Here is an 8,386-nt window from a genome sequence, read left to right as displayed (position 1 = left end):
TACGAGAGGTTTGGGTACACTTCAAAATCTATTATCCTTTACGGTGACCTCTTACGATGGTTTGGATACCTGAAAATCTATTATGGAAATAAAAATTACACAAGATTTTTCCAAAATACGTCAAATCTATTACGCACAATAAAATAAAAATAAATGAATTACATAAGATTTTGCCAAAATAAGATTTCCCAAAATACATGAATCACATAAGATTTCCCAACAATACATGAATTACATAAGATTTCCCCAAAGATTCTCCAAAAATACGATTTCCCTAAAATACATGAAAAAATCCATTCACAAAATAGATGAAATCTATTACGCGCACAATAGCTGTGAAATCTATTCACAAAAGACATGAAATCTATTACGCCATCCATTACCCCTTAACAGATAATATAACACTCGTCTCTTTCTAAAAAATCCTATGTCCGCTCTGGATAATAAAAATCCTTTATTTTTGCTAATGAATTATACAATATTTCCCCAAAATACTTGAAAATCTATTACGAAATCTTCTATTCCCGTCAATGTATTACAAGAGATTTCTTCAAAATACATGAAATCTATTACGCTGACGATAGCTGTGAAATCCATTCACAAAATAGGATAGCTATGAAATCCATTACCCGTCTAACGCATAATCTAACACTCATCTCTTTCTAAAAAACCCTTTATCCGCCATTCTCTATGTAATAAAAATCCTCTATCTCCCGTCAATCCTCTAGCCATTCTCTGATTAATCTAACGTTTGTTTTACTCAAACAAAAAACTTATATCTTTCGTCATTATCTAGGTAATCTAATACTTGTTTAGCTAAAAAAAAATCTTTTATTTCTTGTCATTCTCTCTATCATTCATTTCTACTTTCTCTCTAAACTACACTTATAAGTATTTATACATCTTGCCCACATCCATTTCTACTTTCTCTTTAAACTCCACTTATAAGTATTTACACATCATGCCCACATCCATTTCTACACTCTCATCCACATATCCATTTCGTTATCCATCTATTCTCAATTTGGGTTCTAGCCCTTTGAAGTTAAATCTTAAAAAAAAAAAAAAAAAAAGATATTTTTGATAAATTATATTTTATAATTATATTTTATAATGATTTTTTTTGATAAATTATATATGATGAATTATAATGATTGAAAAAAAAATTTTTTTTTTTTGGGATTAGGGTTTAGATGCAACAAAAAAGTGATAAATTATATTTTATTTAAATTACAATGATTACTCTTTTGAAAAAAATGAGTTTTTGGGATTAAGGTTTGGATACAGATAAAGTAGTGATAAATTATTTACCATATATTAGCTGTTTTGTTTTGTTGTCTTTTTTTTTTTTTCATATTTTTCTCCTCCAATATTTCAATCTAATTTTTAAAGTAATTTACCATTTCACAATAATTTTTTTTTAAAATAAATCACTATTTACTATTTAAACTACCAATTAACCATATTTAAAGGTTGTGACTAAAAAAATTCACTCAAACCAATATTAATTCTTACTATTATGTTATTATTCTTTGAGGCATGACAAGCATGGTATAATCATACTATCTATACATATGCATTTCAATATTAAATAGGAATGTGTACAAAGAGACCATTTATCTTTTCTGAATGGAGGTCACAATCATTCTCAAATATTAGATGTCGAATTGGATGACTTGAGTTGAGTCATGAGGTGAATTTTTTTTTTTGAAATTTTGTATTTATTCAGTGACACTAGTACAATCACCCATTTTGAAATTGAAAGGACAAGAATGATTGTGTGTACAAATGATAAATTGTATCTTTGTAGACAATTCCATATTAAATCGCTAAGTCCAGTAAGAGCAATGTACGAGCAAATTTAAGGTACAATGTAGATAATTCCATATTAAACCGTGTCAAGTATCACCAATATATTTCCCAAGTTAAATCTAAATACTACCCAAACAGTAACAATCCATTTGCAAGTAATGTATTACACAGGAATATATTACACTAGTAATATATTTCATAGACAATATATTCCCAAATATCCAAATAATCACTTAAGATCAACTTTAGATATTGAAGAAAAAGGCGCATCTCCACAAACTTTTAATTTCTAGTATATTATTTTAAATATGGACCTGGTTTCTATGTGGCCAAGCCCGCATATGTCGAAATGCGGGCCTATTAATAAATTTGATATGGATTTTTGGACTTAAATTTTAAGGATATGTAATATCTAATATGGAAATCATGAATATGAAAAACAGATAAATTTCAAAAACTAGAAATAATAATTCTAGTAAGAGATCATTTGGACTGTTAGTTTCCATCATTTTTAGATGGAACACCTACTTGCAGTCATCTTTAAGATGGATGCTTTACACTTTCTAGACTGCATGAAGTCAGGCTGTCCAACCCGCATGAAACAATTTTCCTTTTAATATTCATTTCTAATTTCCTTGTCTAATATGCATACTAATAAAATGAGAGATTAGAAACACAAGTATGCATTTGAACCTTTTAATGTAGGGATTGTACACTATGAGACCTATTGTATGAGAAATGCGACAAAGTCAAGTGTGTCACAATATTTGAAAAATTTTATTTTACACTTTGGGCCCAACTACGGACAACACCCATGACCTAGTTTCACATCTAAATGTAGATAATCATTGTGATCTCTTTTTACTAAAACAAAAGGTTTCATTGTATCCATTTCTTTTAAGGAAAAATATACAAAGAGACAATTTGATATTAATGCAAGGACATGACAATCACACGCTTATTCATCATATTTCAAATCGGGTGGTTGTGTGCGTGTCATTAACTAGACTCAAAGTTCGAAAAATAATTCTTGAACTTTGTAGCACACCCCAAGCTATCCAATTTGACATCTAATAGTTACTGCAATTGTGATCTCCTTGTAATAAAGATACATGGTCCTATAGTATATAATTATTTCTTTTAATATATTACTCTCAAACATCTCACTAAATATATAATATAAAATGAATATAGAAACTCTTTAAATGAGAGAGAGAGGAACAAACACACACACACACACACATATATGTATATATATATATATATATATATATAGGAAAAAGCTAAGATTAGCCCACTAGTTCATATGAATATATGAGCCCAACGATCCAGATTGAATCTGAATCTATCTGACGATCATGGATGTCCGATAGTGCTTGAATTTTATTTTATTTTTCAACAAATCCAAATCACTTGAAATTTTAGACGTGTATTCATAAAAAATAGGTGAATCTTTGAAAAATATCAAAAAAATATTTTACATGAAATAAATTAACCAAAATACCCCTGAAAAGTTTTAGGGGGTATTTTGGTTATTTTTCTTTTCACGGATAATTTTTTTATATTTTTATTAGGAGCGCCTTGATGAGAAAAATATACATCTAAAATTTCAAGTGATTTGGATTTGTAGAAAAAAAAAAAGAAATTCGAGCACTATCGGACATTGCTATCGGACATTCGTGATCGTCATATCGGCCTAGATTCAATATAGCCTGTTGGGCTCATACGTTCATATGAGCTAGTGGGCTAACCCCAGCTTTTTCCACACACACACACACACACACACACACACACACACACACACACACACACACACACACACACACATATATATATATAAATATATAAATGAAAAAGTCTTTCCAATGCCTATAGGCAAAAATTAATAGTGATTTCGCCTACCTTCATCACTGTCCAAATTTTATCTTGCTGTCACGATTATCCGGTAGTGTTTTATTTTTCATTTTGTTTTTATAAATCGAAAAACCTAAAATTTGGAGAGTATATACATCTTACTGAGGTGCACCTAAGAAAAATATAAAAAAAATTACCCTCGAAAACATAAATTGACCAAAATATCCCCAAATCTTTTCGGGGGTATTTTCATCAATATTTTTCATGTAAAATATTCTTTTTATAATTTTCAAAGATTTCCCTATTTTTGATGAATATACGGTCCAAATTTTAGGTCATTCTGATTTGTAGAAAAAAAAATGAAAAATGAAACATTACCTAACAGTCGTGACCGCGCGATGAATTTTGGACGGTGATGGGGGTAGGAAAAATCACTGTTCATTTTCTCTTATAGCCATTGCGTAGTGTTTTCATATATATATATATAGGGATATGACCTTGTGAGACCCTCCGACAGCCAATGTGTATACTACCGGACATCTGTGATCGTCAGATCGGCCCAGATTCAATATGGGTCGCTGCACTTATATGTTCATATAAGCTAGCAGACTAACCCCAGCTTTTTCCATATATATATAAATGACACTATGAGACCCTCTCACACCCACCCATGTGAGTAGGACCCCAAATGATCACCATTAAATTTGACACAGATCTCTAGAAAAGTTCACATATGTGTGGGACTTGACTTTTCTAGAGATCCGTACCAAATTTGATAATGATCATTTGGGATCCTACTCACATGGGTGTGGGAGGGTCTCATAGGATCATTACTCATATATATATATATATATATATATATATATATATATATATATATATATATATATATATATATATATATATATATTATTGTTATTAGAGAAAATTACGCATATATTTGCTATTTTTAGTGTTATGTAAAAGTTACCTACAAATTTTTTTATAACATAAAGGTTTTCTTACTTCCCCTACAGCATAAGAAAACCTATGCTTCCCCTACCATCCAGCTGTCCAATTTTGATCAAGAGAGCCACTCACCGATTGATCTTAGATCCAATGTCTCAATGTATTTTTTTTTAGTTTTTGTATACAAATTGTATGAATATGAAATTTGATATGTGCCATCTTTTCATTGGGGCGCACCTATAAAAAATATTAAAAATAATTATTCTATAAAATATAATGACCAAAATACCCCTTAAAATTTTTAGGGATATTTCGGTCATTTTTTTTTATTAGAAATATTTTTTTTATATTTTCACTAGTGTGAGATTAATAGAGGATTGGACATACAAAATTTGGTGTCAAAATAGTTTATAAAAAAAATATTAAAAATAAAATAGTGTAGAGATGTGACATTGTGATTGAGGCAATCCTAGTCCTCCATTCAGAATAGATGGTTGGATAAGGGGAAGTATATAAGTTTTATGTTGTAGGGGAAGCATAAAAAGTTTGCTTTTTTGTAATGAGTAATGATCCTATATGACCCTGCCACATCCCAATAGCATAGGACCCCTATGGATCACTATTAGATCTAATTTTCAATCCCAAGATTAGGATGATAGTTGACTGTCAACCTGTATGGCCAAATAGTTAAGTCTGACACCCCTGTATACTCCCACCCTTTCTCTCACTCTTGTCCTATTCCCCACTCTTGCTCCCCATTTCTTCTCTCTCCTCTCTCATCCAATAAGTTGTATTAGCTAACCCACCTCAGGCGCACCCACAACCATCTCTCTCTCTATCTCTATCTCTCACAACTAGAGAAACCCACAGTCCGTCTCTCCTGTTCTTTTACAGGTGGGTAATGGCTTTAGACCAGGGCTGTATAGATGGGAGTTACCCATATAGGTATGAAGAAAACCAGTGTCATTGAAAGATTTAGAAACTTTCTCAAAAACATTGTTATAAGAGACATTGATGAACCTTAATGGAAGATGACTCAGTTCCTATGGTATAGAACCAGTAAATGAATTAAGCGAGAGGTCGAGATAGTTCAGCAATGGAAGATAACCCAAGTCTAGAATAATTGAACCACTAAAACTGTTATTGGACATTCGAGCATCACCATTGACACCCAAGATCGCATGCTGGCTAGGATCTTGCATGAGAACCGATTTCCAATGAGATTCAGGCTCTGTAGATTTGTTGCCTGTGATTATTAGGGTTTCAAGCTTATTCCAGTGAAAAAGATAAGGAGGGAGTTTCCCTTCAAGTAAGTTTCCAAGAATGTCAAGTGTTACCAGGTCGAAATTCCGGCCAAGATTGGCTGGAAGTTAGCCAGAGAACTTGTTCTCATAAATTTCGAGGTAGTTCAGAGAACTTGATCAAATTGTGAGTCCTCAGGTAAACATTTTATTATTAATAATCATCGTTATATGAAATGAAAACAGACCAACCTGTTTTGTTATTGTATAACAGTTTTTCAATTTCTTAGGTTAACGATTTTTTGTTGTTCATGTAAAGGTTGATCGAAACCAGTGAATTTTTTACAATAGAGAGAAGGATTGAAGAGAGAGAGGAATGGGGCAAGATAGAGAGAGGGGGTAATACTAGAGAGAGAAAAGGAATGGGGGTGAGAGGGGAATGGGTAAGAGAGAGAAAAAGGGCAACACTTAAGAAGTATAGTTGGCATTAAAGGTTTTTCAATATATTTGACTTGTCAACCTTCATCTCAATTTTAAGATCGGGATTTATATTTAATGGTGATCTATAGGGGTCCCATGCCATTGGTATGTGGTAGGGTCTTATAGGATCATTACTCTTTTGTAATTACCACTCTACCCGTTGTTGTATACACATTATTACAACATTTGAAGTTCCCACTTTTTAAAACGGATGGAATTGCGCTTTAGGATTTTCAAGATCTAAATTTTACATTTGAGCCAACTGACACGAATTGACCTTTTAGGTTTCTCAAAATCCAAAACTTTTATATTTTCAGATTTTCAAAATTCGGTTTAAAACTTTTGGTTGTTAAACATCCAAAAACTTTTATTTTGGAGTCCCCAACGTTTTCAGATTTTGAAAATCTGAAATTTGTTTGAAAATTAAATTTTTAGATTTTCAAAATCCAAAATTGTGAAATACAGAAACTAAAATTTCTAGATTTTCAAAATTATAAAATTTCATTTTTAGAGTCCCTACAATTTTAGATTTTGAAAATCTGAAATTTATTTGAAAATTGAATTTTCAAAATATGAAAATTTCATTTTTAGTATTCCGACAATTTCAAAATTTTCATTTGAAAATTGAATTTCAGATTTCTAAAATCTTAAAATTACATTTTAGTGTACCTAAACATTTTTGGATTTGAAAAAACCAAAAATTTACTTTAAAATTATTTTCTTCAGATTTTCAGAATCAGAAAATTGCATTTTCCTACTGAGGATATGATATTTTTGTTAAATTCAAATATTGAAAATCTCTAAATTTTTGTGAGGAAAAAGAATTAAAAAAGTCTTGGCCACCCTTCAAGATCCAAACATATATAATTTCAGATCTTCAAAGTCCAAAATTTTTCTTTTTGACTTCGGATCTTGAATATCCAAAATAATAGCACTTTTGAAAAAAAAAAATTTGGGGCTCCTAAAAATGGGTATATATGTAAAATACATAACTTTGACTGTAATAAATGGAAAATTTAAGTAATATTATAATATTCTTAAAAATAAAATAATACTGTAATATCCTTGAAAATAAAGGATATCTATGTAGTTTTCTTTTAGTATCATTATTCTTATAAGAGGTGCACACATATAACCTACTGCTACTACTATTGGCAGGTTATGTGAATAAAAGGGCGTTTATTCCTTCAAAGAGGATATGAGAATGCTCATTTAATAAAGTTAAGGAATGAACATATAGGCTGCGCCCTAGGCTCGATTTCGACCAGGGCACTCTGCCCACAGACTCAAAAAAAAAAAAAAAAAAAAAAAAAAAAAATACAAGAGAAGAAAGGAGAAGAAGGAGGAGGAGGAGGAGGTATGGTCATATATTGCACTAATAAAGTGGATCCCACTCCTTAGAGAGAATGTAGGGACAACCTAGAGACCCATCCCTAAGTTGGATGTAAGGTATGTGACCTTAAAAATAGAGTTTAGGTTGACTGTTTCTACAAGGTAAGTGTCTTTTTACTATCACATTCGGCCTCTTAATTATTAATTTATTTAGTTTCTGCCGTTTGTCTATCTATCCCTTCTCCATGCTTAATCTTTATGTATCACTCTTTTTATTTCTGTTGGATTTCTTTCTCCTTCTAAGCAAGGAGTAACCCCCTCTCTCACCTACAATACAACGTACGATCAAATTTTATATTCTTTCTATTATCTAAACCACTTAATAAATCTATATATCTATTTTTATTTTTACTAAATTCCTTGATTCCCTTTTAAATTTTGGAAATCTTGGAAAACTAGGACTCATATAGTGTGTCCTATGCTCTCTCTCTCTCGAGTTCCAAGACTCCAATTCAATGGTGAAATCTCGAGAGGCGTTGCTGGATAATCTTTCCAAATCCATCTACATTTCTAATATTATCTAGATTTTTATAAATTATTTTATAATATATAATAATTTAGTTTGAGTGTGGTTTGCATAGGATTGCAAGTTTAAACAATCATATTTAAGTGTGCCTCCAAACATTGTCATGAGATGTAATTTTGGTGTTGAGAATTTT

Source organism: Amborella trichopoda, chromosome 2, assembly GCF_054954075.1.
Source record: "Amborella trichopoda isolate Santa Cruz 75 chromosome 2, AtrichopodaSantaCruz75HAP2 v2.0, whole genome shotgun sequence".
Lineage (NCBI taxonomy): Eukaryota > Viridiplantae > Streptophyta > Magnoliopsida > Amborellales > Amborellaceae > Amborella > Amborella trichopoda.
The sequence above is the reverse complement of the archived record's forward strand: the minus strand, read 5'-3'. Positions refer to the sequence as shown.